We start from the raw sequence: 15,808 nt of genomic DNA, 5'->3' as shown, positions 1-15,808 counted from the left end.
GAAGACCACTGCCAGATGGTTAAGACCTGGAGGAAGTAGGGTAGGGGCTTGAGCAGGAATGATAAATGCAAAGTCTATTAATGCAATCTGTTTTAAAATATCAACCAACTCATTAAACACATACACACACACATATACACACACCTGAATAATTTGAATGCATTTAGGCAAAATAGAATTACTTTTGATATTTCAACTGGCCAAATATTGAGGCAGTTTATAGGCCCAAACACACCTGAATGCTCAGGGCTTGCCCTGGGCTGGGGATCTGACCAGCAGCCAGTCCTTGATCTGTGCTCCCCTTGGACCAGTGGCCTGGAAAGCAGCAGCCCAACGACAGCCAGCGAGGCACCAATAGGCCCAGCTGGAAATGGCCTCCTTGCCTGCCCCTCGGTAGTTCCCAGACCCCACTCTGCATCACCTGGGGAGGTTTTGCTGTCTCTGACTCCTTTGCTTGCTCCCCAGTCCTGACTCCAACTTCACACTAAGGATGGAAAAACTGAGCCATGGGGAAGTAAAGCCAGTTAGCTGGGCATTCAGCAAAGAGCAAGAGAGCCAGGTCAGAACCCAGGAGTGACCCTGATGCCCAGGAGGCATGGAGAGAAGCCACCAGGCCTTGAAAATGCTGGGGAGGCTGTGGCAAGAGGACATTTAATCCAGCGAGGGTATCTCCTGCCCGGATGAGTAGGCTTCGAGCTTGGGTCAATGGCAGAAGACCCATGTCATGTGGGGAAAGTCACTGAGCTGCTTGGAGCCTGTCTCTTCCTCTTTGACATGGGTAGACACAAGCACACCCTGCCGCTTAGTACCCTCTTGCTCACTCTCTGGCAAATCATGTTGTTGTGAAAAATGCTCTGTAAAGTACATATGTGAGGTATCCTCACCATTATCCCTGTTGCCAACAGCAATGTCAGACAGGACCTGGAGAAAACCCTCACATCAGCCTTCCACGTTCTACCTGGCAAGTCCAGGAAAGATACATTTCAGGTTGCTACCATCTTATCCTTACCTCCCCGTAGGCATATGCTGCTCCTCACATCTGGAGGAGAAGAATAATTCCTTTTCTTGAAAATGGGCTGACCTCAGTGACTTGCCTGGCCAGCACAATGTGGTGGAAGTCATCTTCTAGGACTTCTGAGGCTGAGCCAAAAGAAGCCTTGTAGCTTCCACCCAGGCCTCTTGGAACACTCGCTTTTCAAATGCTCTCTTGGCTGCTGACTTCCATCCCACGTGGAGAGGCCACGGGGAGGTGTCAACAATCCTAGCTGAGCTCCTGGCCCCTGACCTGCATCAGCAGTAAGCGAGCTTGGATGTCCACCCTAGCTGAGCCCTCAGATCCTCTAGCAGAGCCACCATCTGCCTGCAGCTTCAGGAGACACCCTAAACAAGAACCACCCAGCTGAACCACCAGTTAGCTCTGGACAGAACCAGGAGAAATAGTAATAAACGGTAAACCACTAAGCTTTAAAGTAAAATATCTGACTGAAACAGCTCTTCACGTACCTAGGCATCTGGGCCCCCTGGTGCTCCTGCCTGAGCCCTGGAGTCTGACCTGCTTTATCTTCTTCCTAGTGTGGGCTCCTCTCACTCTGTCCCTTGGTGGCACTCCCCACTTTCTGCTGTCCCTCCAGATAAGCCCAGGGGTCTTTCTCAATTTAGGGCTCTTAGGTTCTCTGCAGGGACAAAGATGAGATACCAGAGTGACAAGCATAGGGAACTGACCTCAAGTGGATCCAGCGTGTCCTATACATGCCATCCTAGCCTGAGATGGTGACCTCTTCTGTAGATGACAACAGGAGAAGCTCCCAAAGACTTGCAAACAAACTCGGAGCTCCTTCTGACCTTCACCCCCAAATCACTGCCCTAGGGGCATCTTTAAGCAGAGCAGAGTGGAGATCCCCAGGTGTGGCTCTGTGTCTGTAGCATTTCTGGCTCTGCATGCCCATTCTCCAGCCAAGAGTCTGTAGTGCTGATCACCTCTGTACTCTTCCTCAGATTTGATCTTCACTGCCCAGGAGTGGGGAGACTGGCTGAAGTAATGGCTTTCAGAAGAGGTGCCTCCACCACCCAGGCTTTCTGGCCCTGACATCTGTGAAAGCACCACAGATGTTTGGGCTAATTAGCTACATTCAGTGAGACCAGGCCTATCAAATATCCCAGGCGAGAGATCGGCTCTGGGCCGAAAGGTGAGCTGTTTGTTTAAGGGAGGTGGGTGGTCTCTAGCAGGACTTGCAGATTAACCTCAGCCCTCTAAAAACAGAGAATGCAAAGTTGGGCAGCCTGGGTACAAAGCAAGATAAGTGCAAGCCAGTCATGAGGTCCCCTTTGATATCAGGATCCTGGAAGGGGGTGGTATGGTGAGGAGGAGGGTGGTGTGGTGAGGAGGAGGGAAGAGGAAGAAGGGCAGAATTCTTTCTGGCTCCAGAAAGAGACCAGAGAGGTGGGCAGTCTTGGGGCAGGAAAGACGTAGTGATCTCCTGCAGCCCCACATTGCATTTCTGGGGAAGAAGCTTCCAAAGCCCTCACACTGTTGAGCAACCCCACAGGCCCTCGATTCTTTCCTATTTCTGAGAGCAGCAGGAAGATTTGGTCCCAGTGCCCTGGCTCAGAGTCCATTTTCCTCAACTTCCCACAGAACCCACATCAGATCCTGTACTGGGCTCCTCTCTTCTAAAGAAGCAGATCGTGGTCCCCTGTGGGTCTCCCAGGATAAGCTACAAAGGTTTGCACATACAAATCTTGCTGGAGGTCTCAGAACAGAAAAGAAAACCTAAGTGTTGGGGTTTTAGGGGGTTCAAAATATAACACTTCTCTTACACATCCATTGAAAGACAAACCCAGGAGTCACACTGAAGTTGTCAAGACATCACCTCTACTATTGACAAAGCTGACTGGAGAAGGTAGACTGAGATGTGCAGTGAAACGGACCTGCCACGTAGACATTTCCCCTGCCCTGATCCCATGTGGTCAAGAGCACACAGAACACAGGTTCTCTGCAGGGCAGATGGATCCCTGAGGGGAGGGATCCCATCTCGCCTGAGAGACGGGGAGGGAAGTCTGAGCACAGCCCGGTAATTCCCGCTCCGAGCCCCCACGGTGTAGGGAGCAGAGTGAGGCCTGGACTACTCGGTGGGATTCCCTCTCCATAGGGATATGGAGTCAGGGGAAAGGAGATCCTCCCCACTAGCAAACAGGAACAAACTAAGGAAAGCTGGAAGTTTCCAAGGAACTCAGATTCATCTTCTTAGTAGGTTTTGAAAGTCTTCCCACCCCCTAAGGAACTTGGAACTTGGCTGCAAGGGCAGAGAGGAGGGCTTTGGGGAACGTGGGTCAGAGGTCGGGAAAGTGATATGGTTGATGAACCAATTCGTATGCCAACTCATAGTGGAAAGAACATGACCTTGGGGACCCCAGGCGGGGCAGATGGCCTCTTTGAGCCCAGTTTTCTCCTCTGCAACGTGCAGCGAGAGTTCCCACCTCACAGGAAAGCTGTAGGAGTTATCGAAGCTACATGACCCACTGTCCTGGTTTTAGTGTGCCAGGAAACTCCTCCATCTCGGGCAAACTGGGATAGTTGGTCACCCCATTGAAAGCATCTGGTACACAGTGGGTGCTCGGGAATTATTTCTCTCCCTCCTTGCTCACACTTCTATTTTGAGAGTGAAAGTTGGAGAATCCCTCAAGCAAGGAGCCTGGGCAGCCCCCACTCTCTTGGGTTCCTGCTGGAGCCCCTCTAGGGATGGGCAGGAGAGGGGAGGGGAGTATGGCATTTGAACCTGGAACAGCCTCTGGAGCCTAGAATAAACAGACTTACATTTCAGAGGAATATTCCTGAGGCATCACCAAGAAAGACCAAGTGGAACTGCTCCCTGGGACAGAGCTGAGCACACATGGCTGAGAAAATGTCTGGACTTCCTTTTGAGGGTGCCAGGGCCAAGCAAGGGGGCATATGAATTGGCTCATCAACCATATCACCTTCCCGACCTCTGACCCTACCTGCCCCAAAGCCCTCCTCTCTGACCTTGCAGCCAAGTTCCACATCAGAATCTCCTGCCTGCCCCGTGTGGGCACTGCCACAGGTGTCCATGCAGCCAGAACGTCTCTGGAGAATAGGACCCTCTGAGATATATGCAGTCATTGCCTAGAAGCCAGGTGGCCTTTCTGATGGATGTGCCCTGCTAGATAACTTCCTCAGTCCAGCGACTAACACGGAAGAGAGTCGACCAGCAGTCCAGGAGTGTTCTACAGGAGGGGAGCAGGCCTGCCCCTTTGTAGGAAGGCCTCCGCTTCCGTGAAGGAAACCCCTCAGGGGAGTTGAAGGAGGCCCATTGCAGCGTTTGTGATTGGAAAGTTCTAGAAGCCCCTATGTACATGCCACATAAGCAGGGCATTGTCAAGCTCCACCGTGGAAACCTTGGGTTTCCTGAGCAATCGGTGGGCTCTCTTTGTGACCATGAGAGTGATGTAACTAATAAAGGCTCACTTTTGCTGCCAAAGCTCAGAGTGAAGCTCAAAGCTCCATTCTAGCATCTTTGTTGGTCCTCATAGTTGATAGATGGGTGTTATTACCTAGTTTTTCTTCTCTACTTTTACTTATTTTTTTCCTAGACCTGGTTTTTTATTTCTGTGATATAATATTATTATATGTATCTTTGTTAGAAGTCACCTCAGTTTTTTTTTCTGGAGGAGGGGGGATGACAGGATGAGGGGTAGAATAAGGTAACACTTCCTTGTCTCTCTGAAATGCTCAATAATGGCTGGGCTTGGTTGTACCAAAATAAGCTTGTTGCTCTAAGACCTGCACTGGAGAAACCCAATTCAACCAGCATCTTGAGTATCAGGAACATAAAACTACAACCCTTGGAGATAACGTCAAAGGTAGCAAATAGTAGCCCAGACTTCAGGTTAAAGAAATCAGGCTTCCAAGCCTGGTTCTGCCTCTTACTAACTGTGAAATGTTGGACAAATCACATCTAACATCTTCTGTACCTTAACTTCCCCCATCTGTAAAATGGGTATCATACTACCTTACCTTCCATCACAAGGCTGAGATGAACCATATCCACAATGCCTGCCATGGCACACGAATAATCCCGTGACTTCCCTACGACTTTGCACGCAAGGCTCAGACATCTCACCAAAGGGCTTATCTCTCACCACACAAGATGCTCATACACAGCCCTGGGAGGCAAACCTCCCCAGCTGGATGGGGGCACCGAGACGTGGAGGGCCAGGTATGCAGCTGGAAAGTCTGAATCGGAACCCAGGTCCCGCCTCAACAAAGCCCATGTTCTTGATGGCTGAGCTCTATTTCTCCCCATTGTAACTGGAGCACAACAAATGCCGTGTCTGTCATCCCCAATGGGGAGCTCTGTGGCCCCGCTGGGCAGTTCTGTAGGGCCTTTGCTGCTTCTCTTACCTGAGGACAGCCTGGCCCTCTTGGATCCACAACAAGCCAGTGGGTCTGCCTGCCGCTCCCTCCTCAGCCCTGTGTGGCCCAACAGGGCAGCAGGCTGGACTGGTTCTCTGACTAGGAAAGCCACCTGTGAGCCTCAGGTCTAGCCGGAAAGTGGGAGGGGCGGCCTAGGACCCCAGGTCCAGCCTCCTGCCTCCAGGGAAGCCTTTCCCAATGGCAGGCAAGACGCTCAGGCCTCTGTTGACTTTCCGGCCTCTCAGGACTGGTCTGTGCCACTGTGTGCGGAGCCAGTCACAGCCCATCACTTGTAATGAAGCAAAATGACCAACAGGCCTCTCCACCCAGCACAGTCTCCTTCTGGAGCCCCCAGGGAGCCCCCTGACCTGGGCCCACCAAGCCCCGGCACCAGACAGCGCTCTGCCAGACCACCCAGGCGTGCGCATATGGACATGTCTAGGGCGCTGCAGAGCATCTGCCTCATAGCCCAGCTTATGGCTACTGATCAGCTCAGTAAAAACCCAGACATCTCACCAGTGTCATGGCAGCTGAGCCACGCCTCTCAGAACCTTCAAAGAATGTCAGGTTCTCCTGACATTGGCCACAGGCAGGGCACGGATGAGGGGCAGGGCTCACCCCAGAGGCCTCTGGCCAGAAATTTGGGAATCAGTGCTCCACGGATCAACCCTTGCTTTCCATACTTGAATGCCAGTCCCGTGCTTCTCAGCTTCTCATTGTAGTAATAGTTACTACGTCTGTAGCTCTTTGAAGTTTACGCCATGCTTCATATCCTCTCCACTGCCCTGTGAGGAGGAAGCAGAGGCTCGGGGACACCAAGTGATGGAGCCAGGTCAGCGGGCCTCCAGCCGGCTCTTGCCAATGTGGACAAGGGAGTCTGTGTAAGGACCCGGTGCCCCACGTGGACTCACAACCTCTAGACCGGTGATCCCTCTGCTGCTGCCAGCTGTTTCTCTAGTTTCCAGGCTGAATGACAATGCTCCTTCTCCCTCCCTTACATAAAGATGAGGTCTGGGGAAATGCGCAGGATGAAAGTGATGTGCAGGACCCGGCTCCCCTGCATGCAGCCCGGGAGCCAGGGCATGGCCCTCTTGTGTGGGGTTCGGGGCTCTTTGGATGTCCCTTCACGTGCTGCTCATTTCCCATCCCGGTGAGAACGGTCCGGCCTGATGCTCGGTCCCTGGGGGACTGACCGCTGAGACTCAGAGAACAGGACGGGCACATATCCCCTGGTGCTGCATCCAAATCCTGGCTGCTGCCCCGCTCGCCCTCCAGGAGGCCTTTGGAGAATCATCTAATTTCTGGGCCTATTTCCTCACCTGTGAAACAGCGGGACTTGCAGAGATGCTGTGGGATTCAATGAGACACAGAGGGCTGAGGGCACTTCACGCGTGCTGGGCACAAACTCAAGCTGGTGTTTGTGTCCACGTCCTCCTGGAAGGGGCCTCAGCAGCTGGAGCACGAGGACGGGGTCCGCACCGTAGTGGGCCGGGGTTGCTTCCGTACCCAGAGACCTAGGCCTCCCACCACAGGTCACAGTGCACCCAGTCCCAGCATCCTTGGGACAGCTGGGCAGATGTGGCCTCCAAGCACAGCACAGACCAGCAGAGGCACATCCAGTGAGCAGCACTTGGAAGCCACCACTTTGTCAGGAGAGAGGCCTGGCTGCAGTGTAGACAGTGTGGGTGTGTCATTGGAAATAGATGCCCCAGACCAAAATCCTTTCCCATTTCTGCCAGGCTCCCTGGGCCTTTGAGACAATCCTCCAAGACAACACAGGCCAGATGGGGCAGGGGCGCAAACAGCTCTCAGCCACCCAGCTTCAGCTTACAGGGAGCCCCACTCTCCCCTGCTGGATCCTGACCCCCAGGCTCTGTGACCCCAAGCAAGTTTCTTAACTGTTGTGTGTCTCAGTCTTCTCTCAAGAGATGGCGACAATAAGAGCACCGACCTCCTGAGGATTAAGCTGTGAGGATTAAGCGAAATAATTAGAACAGCTCCTTCCATACCTGGTAAACGAGTGCTCAACACAGAGCCTCAATCAGTGGCATTGTCTCCCTCCCCATGGGGCCTGACTCAGCCCCCAATCTCCATTTGATGAGCTCGTGCTGTGTGCCAGGCAGTGCCAGGCGAGGGGAGAGAGAAACAAGGGGGCCCCAGCCAAAGGGGGCGGACAAGTAATTGACCAAGACTCTGCTGTGAGCAGACTTGTGGCAGAGCCGACGGCACTGCCGTGGTGCCCTGACACAGGCTGGCCGCACAGGGGAGGGCGTTACAGCCCAGGCATTGAAGGTTAAGGAAGCCTTTGCAAAGCTGGATTGATGTCTCAAAGCTGCACCACCTCCTCAGCATGGAGATACCCGTGAGTCAGGACCTTCTTCTGCCTCTCTTATGCCACACCCAGTGGGGACGCAGACCCATGTGAGGTTGACCCTGGCCACAGAGACTGAGCCTGTCAGGTTTCACCTAACTCTCACATCCGACCTGTGTTGGGGGAGGGCTTGGGACTGAGGCCCAGAGCTCATCCACACTGCCCCCTTCCAAGCCCCCTCCCCAGGCCTCAGAGGCCCTTATTAGGATGTCCAGGTGTCTCCACTACCTCCTGCTCACCACCTGCCTCCACACACGTGCACATGCACACGTACACACACGCACACACACACACACACACATATACTATCAATTACATGCTTTCCTTCCTCAATCCTCCCCTGAATGCTGAGGATGCATCCCTGGGTATCCTGCACCAGTGTTGTCAATGAGCGTATGCCCCAGGCAGCCTAAGTGGGAAAGGGGGCTCTGGACCAGCCTGGCTCCTCCTTCCCTCTCCAGGAGGTGGGAATATGGTCCTCAGTGAGGGTTGTGGGCTCTGGCCTGGCCACTGTCTTCCTACTTTGAAGACTGATCTGGCTGTTAGCTCAGTGATGGCTGCATGCCTCAGGCCTGGTCACACCATCCATGCCACCTTTGCTACTGGCCTCTCCATGTCTGCCTTGTTACCTCCCCAGCTGCAACCTCAAAAGGAAGCGGCTCTTGGTGTCCTCTGGGCAGTCAGGTCTTCTCTAGAACAAGGACTGAGGCCAGGAAACTTCCCCTGGCCTGTGGGTAGCTGGGATGAGCATGTTGCACTCAGCTCAACAGCCGTCCATCCATCCATCTGTTCTCCCAAAACTCACCTTCTCTGAGGCCCCTTGGGTGCCAAGTGCTGAGAACACCTGGGTCCCAGCCCTCCCAGGCTGTCCCAGCTGGGTTCTCTGAGGCAGAGTTAGGAGTATGAAAGATTGGCTGGGGAGTAGCACCTATGAAAGAGGGGCAGGGCACAGGATTGGGCAGGGAGCGGTCGGGCTGTGATGCAGACGTGACCAAGTCTGTGCCAGGCCCAGAGCGCTCCGGAGCAAAGAGCAGCAATTAGAGGAGACCCCACTGGGAGGGAAGAGCTATGCCCTGCTACCACCACCTTGCTCAGTTGTGAAGGGGACTGCCCCAGAAGGAGTGTGCCTATGGTAGGAAGCAACCAAGGCCATCAGCTAGCCACACCTCTGGCAGCTGGGCAGCAGCGAGCCCTCTCTTAAAGGGGTCCTGTAGTGTCCCTCAGAGCCTGCCACAGTGGCCCTACAATGGAAGACGAAATGCAGTTACGACAGAACCTCATTCTCAGGAGCCGGTGGCCCAAGGCACTAAGAAGATGCCAGAGGCACCTGCCCTGGGGGGACAGGGACGCTTCCTGAGAGTGAAAGCTAAAATCTGGGCTGAATGGTGAGTGACAGGTGCCCAGTGGGAAAGGGGAAATGCCCCACTGGCCTGGTGTCCGTGCGTAGAGGGTCACGAGATGGTAGCTAGTCATGGCGAAGCCCTTGGCTTGTGGCTGCAGGACTGTTCTGGAGGCCAGACCCTGGTCCTTTCCAGGGGGCTGCCAGGAGTTGTCTCGTCCAGCCTTTTCTATTCAGCCTGAAACCATAGGAGCCTGGGGCTGTCCCAAGCTCACTTCCTCTCCATCGCCATCATCTTTATTTGGAGCGTGGGACCAGAACACGCTGGACCCACAGCGGGCTCTTGTTTCCTGCTAACAGCCTCGGCCTTGTCTGCCTGGTCGGGCCGGGGGGTGCTGGTTACAGAGGCAGGGCTGGCGACGGCCTCAGTTACCAGTCAAACCCAAACCGCTCCGCTAATGCACAGCAGGAGGAGCTATTGTTTTTGGCCTCGGGAGCCTGCTCAAAAGCCAGGGTTGATTTTGGTCATGTTGAGCCATGAAATCCCCATGTGCTCAAGTTCTGCAAGCCCAGTTTTGGGGAGCAAAGGTTATGAGTGTGGGCACTGAGGGGCAGAGTGAGAACGCTGGGGAGGAGGCAGCGCCTGGGAGGGCTCGAGTGTTCGGGTACATTCAGCTTCTCAAAGAAAATCCTCCTCGTCACCTTTCCCCAGAGTCATGCCCAGGCCTGGCCCCACACTGTGGATGGGAACACTTCAAAACTGAGATCCGCCGGCCCTGGCACAGCCAGACATCTACATGGCTACTGTTTTTCCCTTTAATTTGATTCCCCCTGGGAGCCCAAAAAAGCTGGGGCAAGAGTTATTTTCAAATAAGAATCTCTTTTGTTTGCTGAGCATAAGTTTCCATTCCATCAGAAAAAAATATAGGGTTCCTTCCATCAAATTTCTCTTAGAAACCTGGCTTCTATTTGGAGGCAAAAGCATCTTAAGAAATTGAGTTCCCTGACTCTCCCTTGCTCTGCCTGCAATGGGTCCCCAGCATCGCCTCACACTCTACTGTGCATATATATCCCCCAGGAGCCGTGTCAACACACATATTTGGTTCAGGACCCTACAGTGGGGCTGAGACCCTGCACATCTGACAACCCAAGTGATGCCCACACCGCTGCTCTACGGGCCACACAGTAGCAAGGGTCAAGTATCTCACCAGAACCCTGCTCTCCAGAGGGTCCTCTGCTCAAACCCCCAGAGGCCAAATTCTTCATGGCACTCCTGGTAGAGCCACTAGAACCTCCCAGCCTGGTCACCACACAGAGAGCATCAGCAGGCCATGATCCACTGTGTGCTAGGAAGGGGACACCTACCTCCAGACCTCCCAGACTGCAGGAGACCTCAGAGATGACAAGGCGACCTCGGGAGGGGAGAGGTGCAGGAGAACAGATGGGCAGGGACAGACCTGGAGGAGACCCAACGTCTCAGCCACCAGCAGAGAAAGGAGCCTGCAAAGGAAATGGAGAAGGAGTGTGCCATGAGGATGGGAAGAACCAGAAGTGAAGTGTTTCAGTGAAAACCGAGGAGGAAGTGTGGCAGAGAAATCACAAAAGCTGAAGGCTGAAAGGTGTCCTCTGGGGCAGGATCAACAACAAGGCACTCACTCAGCTCATGGGGCTGCAGCCCTCACCCCTAAATTTGGTCAGAAAAGGGAGAGAGTTGAAGCAGTAATTGAGGGGTATGGGGAAAATTGAGGATCTTTTCTTTGTAAGAAGGAAGAGTGAAGCAGAAACCAGCAAAGAAAGAGTAAGCGAAGGGGATGACAGGAGCAAAGATGGGCCATCAAAGGGCAAAGCCCCAGAAGGCGTGGGAGCAAGAATGTGTGGAGGAGGCAGTGGGAGGAGAGCCCGGTTTCCATCACAGCAGCAAGGTAGCAAGTGAGGCCACCTGCTGAGAGTGAAAGGGAAGTTTGCAAGTAGCCATGGTGGAGAATGGGATTCGATGGCTCTGGTGGGCTCACACTGGTGGTCTGATTTTCTCCAGCAGCAGTGAACAGCCCAGATATCTTCTCTGAGAAAGGGACAATGGGTCAGTCCATGGCTGGGGTGTTGCCAGGGTGACTCAAGTCAAGGAGAGCAATGAAGGAGAGGCGAAGATTCCTGCAAGTGCGAGGATGCAGTGGTGCTGCATGGACTCGACACAGGAGAGGAGCAGAGGAAGGCAGGAGGAAGCCCACAGGGAGGGAGAAAGCAGAGGGAGCAGTGGTCTGGAAGATCAAATGCTGTGGTTCCAGAAAGATCGATTGAGACAGTTATAAGGAAGGAAGTTATGGAGAAAGGGAGACTATTTAGTTCTGGATGATGACATAAGTGGGTAGTGGAGGGGCAATTGCAATCATTAGAGGTGATCAAGTAAGGAACTGGAGTCTAGGATGGTGGACCATCACCTCCAAAGGTAGCCACCTGGGATAATGACTACTGAACCCCTCGACTCAGTGGAGACCCACCCAGCACCCTATTCATGGGATGTGGTCCCATAGAAAATCACATTCTCAGGGCAGCGCTCTCCTCTTGCTGGTGGACAGCCAGATGCGTGGTGGCGACATCTGCGAACCAGTCCTCCACTAATGGGAAGAGACCCGGGGCTGGGCCTGCGGTCAGAAGTAAGGCTGTCATTTCTGAGAGATGCTCCAGGGTGGCAGCCTTGCCTTCCCAGGCAACGCCTGTCTCTGAGGCTGGCCTTGTCCCCTCAAATTACCCAGCAACAGAGGAGATGCCACCAGCACACACAGGGCGAATGTGAGCTGAGATGTGGCCCAGGGCTTTGGAGGAGCCATTGTTTAGGAAAGAAACAAAGAGAACACAGCACAGGCAAGTGCAGCTCCCCTCAAGGGAAGGGTCATACTTTTTTTCCGGCTAAAGAACCTGATAATTTATGTCCCCTAAACTGACCTTAAGTGCCACCATTAGGTCCCACTCAACTGTGCTCTACGTAAGTGTTACATACATTATCACATTTAAGCCTCATGACAAACCTGAACTTCAAAAATGCGACCTGGATTACTTGTACTTCTGTGTGGACACCTTTGTTTACCCAGATAGAAAAATACACAAGGATTCCAGTAGAGAAATCAGCTTACCAGCCCCCATTCTCACCCAAACACCCATTTGAGTGGGGCATCTTGATACCTCCAAGCAAAAGAATGAATTATCATACATCTGATAATGGCCTAGTATCCAGAATATGTAAAGAAGTCTTACAATTCAATAATAAAAAGACAAACAACCCAATTTAAAAATAGGCAGAGGATCTGAGCAGACATTTCTCCAAGGAAAATGTACAAATGGCCAATAAGCACATGAAAGATGCTTGACATCGTTAGCCATTAGGGAAATGCAAATCAAAACCACAAGGAGATACCATTTCATACCCACTAGGGTGGTTATAATCAAAAAGTGAAATGATAATGAGTGTTGGCAAGAATGCGGAGAAATTTAAGCTCTCACACGCTGCTGACGGGAATGTAAAATGGTGCGGCTGCTTTGGAGAAAACTTTGGCAGTTCCTCGAAAAGTTAAACAGAGAATTACCATAAGACATAGCTATTCCACTCTCAGGCTTGTACCCAAGAGAAATGAAAACATCTGTCCACACAAAATCTTGTACATGTATGTTTGTAGCAGGATTCATGATAGCCAAAAGATGGAAATAACCTAAATGTCCCTCAATGGAGGAATGAATAAACAAATTCCGGTTTGTTTGTACCATGGAATAGTATCCAGCCATGAAAAAGAAATGAAGTACTGATCCATGGTACAACTTGGATAAATTTCGTAAACATTACACTAAGTGAAAGAAACCAGACACAAAAGGTCATATACTGTATGTCTCCGTTTATACAACATATCCAGAATAGGCAAATCCATAAAGATAGAAAGCAGGTTAGAGGTTAATCAGGGTGTGGGAGGATTGGAGAATGGAGAGTGATTACTTAGTGAGTATGCGATGTTTTGTGGGATAATGAAAATCTCTTGAAGCTAGAGAGAGCTGATGGTTGCTCAGCATTCTGAATACACGAAACACCACTGAATTGTACACTGTAAAATGGTTAACCATATATTATGTGAAATTCATCGTCACTGGTGTGGGGAAGAACTGCATGGAGAGGGAAAGGATGAGCCGAGTCTAAAAGGGGCATCGAAGCTCACATTCCCCACCTGCTCGCTTTGGGCTGGGGGCAGGTGGACTCTGGTTGCAGGTAAAGAAGGTCAAGGCAAGCCCTGGTCACTTCTCCTGGGCGTGGTGGTGAGTGAAATGTCATGTCAGTGGCTGGCACCCTCTACCTGTCAGCAGCTACCCAGTCACCAAGGTGACCAAACACAGCTCTGACAGCACTGTGGCCCCAGGCCCGGGGGTTCAGGGAAGAGTAGCAAGGTAGAGACAGCAAGGGAACTCACGGCAGGGAAGAGCAAAGACGTATTTCTTATTCTTCCTTAAACTGCACCTTTGTTGCTTCCTTCCCCAAGATAAATGTATTCGCCTAATTAATGTTCAATCCACTAAAGATCTTCTAGACTCCCGAAATTTTAGAGCTGAAAGTTTCTCTGAGATCATCTCGTCTAATTCTTCATTTTAATGATGAGAAAAGTGAGACCCAGAAAGGAGAAACGAGTTAGGAACAAAAACAAGATGAGAGCAGTGTATTTTGCCATCCAGGCCATCCCATATTTATCAACACGTGAGTCATGGCTTCAAGGACAGTAGACATAAAGGATGTTGGAAGGAAGGAACAACATTCCAGGATGGTGTGATGATGCAGAGGAAAAATGTCAGGAAAATTCTTAAACTAGCAGGAAAGGGTAAGTGTGACATACGCAAGTATTTCCCGCATAGCCCATCCATGGAAAGGATCAGAGCTCTGAGGGGAGGGAGCCAGAGCAAGCGCACAGGGAGGGAACCAGAACACTGAGTGTGAGCTCTAGGTCTGTAAGTCACCACTGGCACTGTATCAGCTGAGCTCATTTCTGCTTCTCAGCTCTCCTTGGTCCCCTGGGAAGAAATGAGCCAGCAGCCTAGGGCCACATTCAGGTTAGAGAGTGACCTTGAAGGCTGTGCCAGCCTCACCCTCACCATCACAGAGACCAGGAACAGGTTGCTGGGAGGGAGGGAGCCAGACTGTGTCCTCAGGGAGAGACAGAGGAGCCATCACTGTGGTCATTTCCTGGTCCCCTCCCCTCCTGCTCCTACAATGCTCTCACCAAGGCTGACTCCTCTCCACAGCACGGCACCAAGCGTGGAACCACCCCGCAGACACCCGCACCTCCCCGCTTTGGCCGGGAGCAGCGAGCTGGCCACCAAGGTGTTTTTGCCCACGCTGGGGCCCGCCGTGCCTGTTCTGGCGGGCGGTGACTCACCGCCGGCAGGCCTCTGGCCGGCGTTATTTTGAGATCCGGCTCCGTGATGGGCTGATGTGACAGCTCTGTTCACTCAGGCCCCTTTGATTTGTGAATCTCTCTTTGTGGCTTGTGGGGGGTGCTCAGGCCCTGCTGTTTCTGGGCTCCAGCATCCCCTCGGCAGGGCAGGCTGGGCCAGCTGCAGCGGGGGTGGCGGACAGAGCAGCAGGGCCCAGGGCTGAGCAGCTGCTGGCTTGGGCAGCCCGGGCTTCACTTCCAGGCAGCGTGGGGCTGACTGGGTGGTCGTGGAAGAATGATAAGTGCCTGCTCAGAGCCAGTTATGAATGGCCGGATCGCAAACCACAGCGCTGGACAAGGGCTGCCCTGCTGTGCTTGGGCCTGGGCCCAGAGCTCTTTATAGGATCTGTGAGGCTCAGGGTGGACCCAAGAGAAGCCACCCGGGATTCGCGGGGCAGCCGGCCCTTGGGAAAGAATACTGTGGGCCTGGGAGGGGCTCCGCTAGCCAGAAAAGACTCCAGGCCTGTCAGATGAGGTCTGTGGGACCCCACTTGTGGTCCCTAACTTCAAGCATGTAGTGTTCCAGAGGAGAAAGAGTGTCAGAGCCGCGGACGACTAGGTTAAAATCCCAGCTCTGCTCCGAGCTAGTGCTAAGACCCTGGGCCGGTTACTCAACCTCAAATCTCTCACCTGTAAAATTATAAGACCCACCTCTCCGGGTTGCGAAAGGTTTAACCAAGCTATAACACATAACAGATGTGCTCAGTATTGTATCTGCTTGGTAAATGCAGTCACACACACACCCCGTCCACCTCCAGCTGCTGGTCTCCCTCTGGACCCACGGGGAAGGGATGGCTCGTTCTCAGCTGCTGCCTGGCCAGGTGTCCTCTCCCTCCTCACGGTTCCATGAATCATTCCTAAGATTGATGTGTTCCCAGGTCAATGAGGGCCAGTTTCCAGCCACCCGACTGGGGGCAGCTGAATTCAGCACACACTCCTCCCTCACTGCTGACTCACAACACCAACCTAGCAGACATTTAAGTCAACAGGGGCTTGTTTGGCTGCTGAAAATTTTATGGTCTCAGGCGTTCCTTCTAGCCAGACAGTCAGCTGCCACTGGGCAAAGCTGCCTACAGAAGAGAAAAAACGTAGACCCCAAATCAAGGCTTGCTGAAGGAAAGGAGGAGAAGGAGAGAACCAAGGAACTTCACAGATCCATAAGATGCAACTTGCCCCAGAATTTCATGGTCTCAGCCCCAAGGGCT

The sequence above is a fragment of the Diceros bicornis genome, chromosome 6 (genome assembly GCF_020826845.1).
Source record: "Diceros bicornis minor isolate mBicDic1 chromosome 6, mDicBic1.mat.cur, whole genome shotgun sequence".
Taxonomy (NCBI): domain Eukaryota; kingdom Metazoa; phylum Chordata; class Mammalia; order Perissodactyla; family Rhinocerotidae; genus Diceros; species Diceros bicornis.
This window is presented reverse-complemented; position numbering follows the sequence as displayed.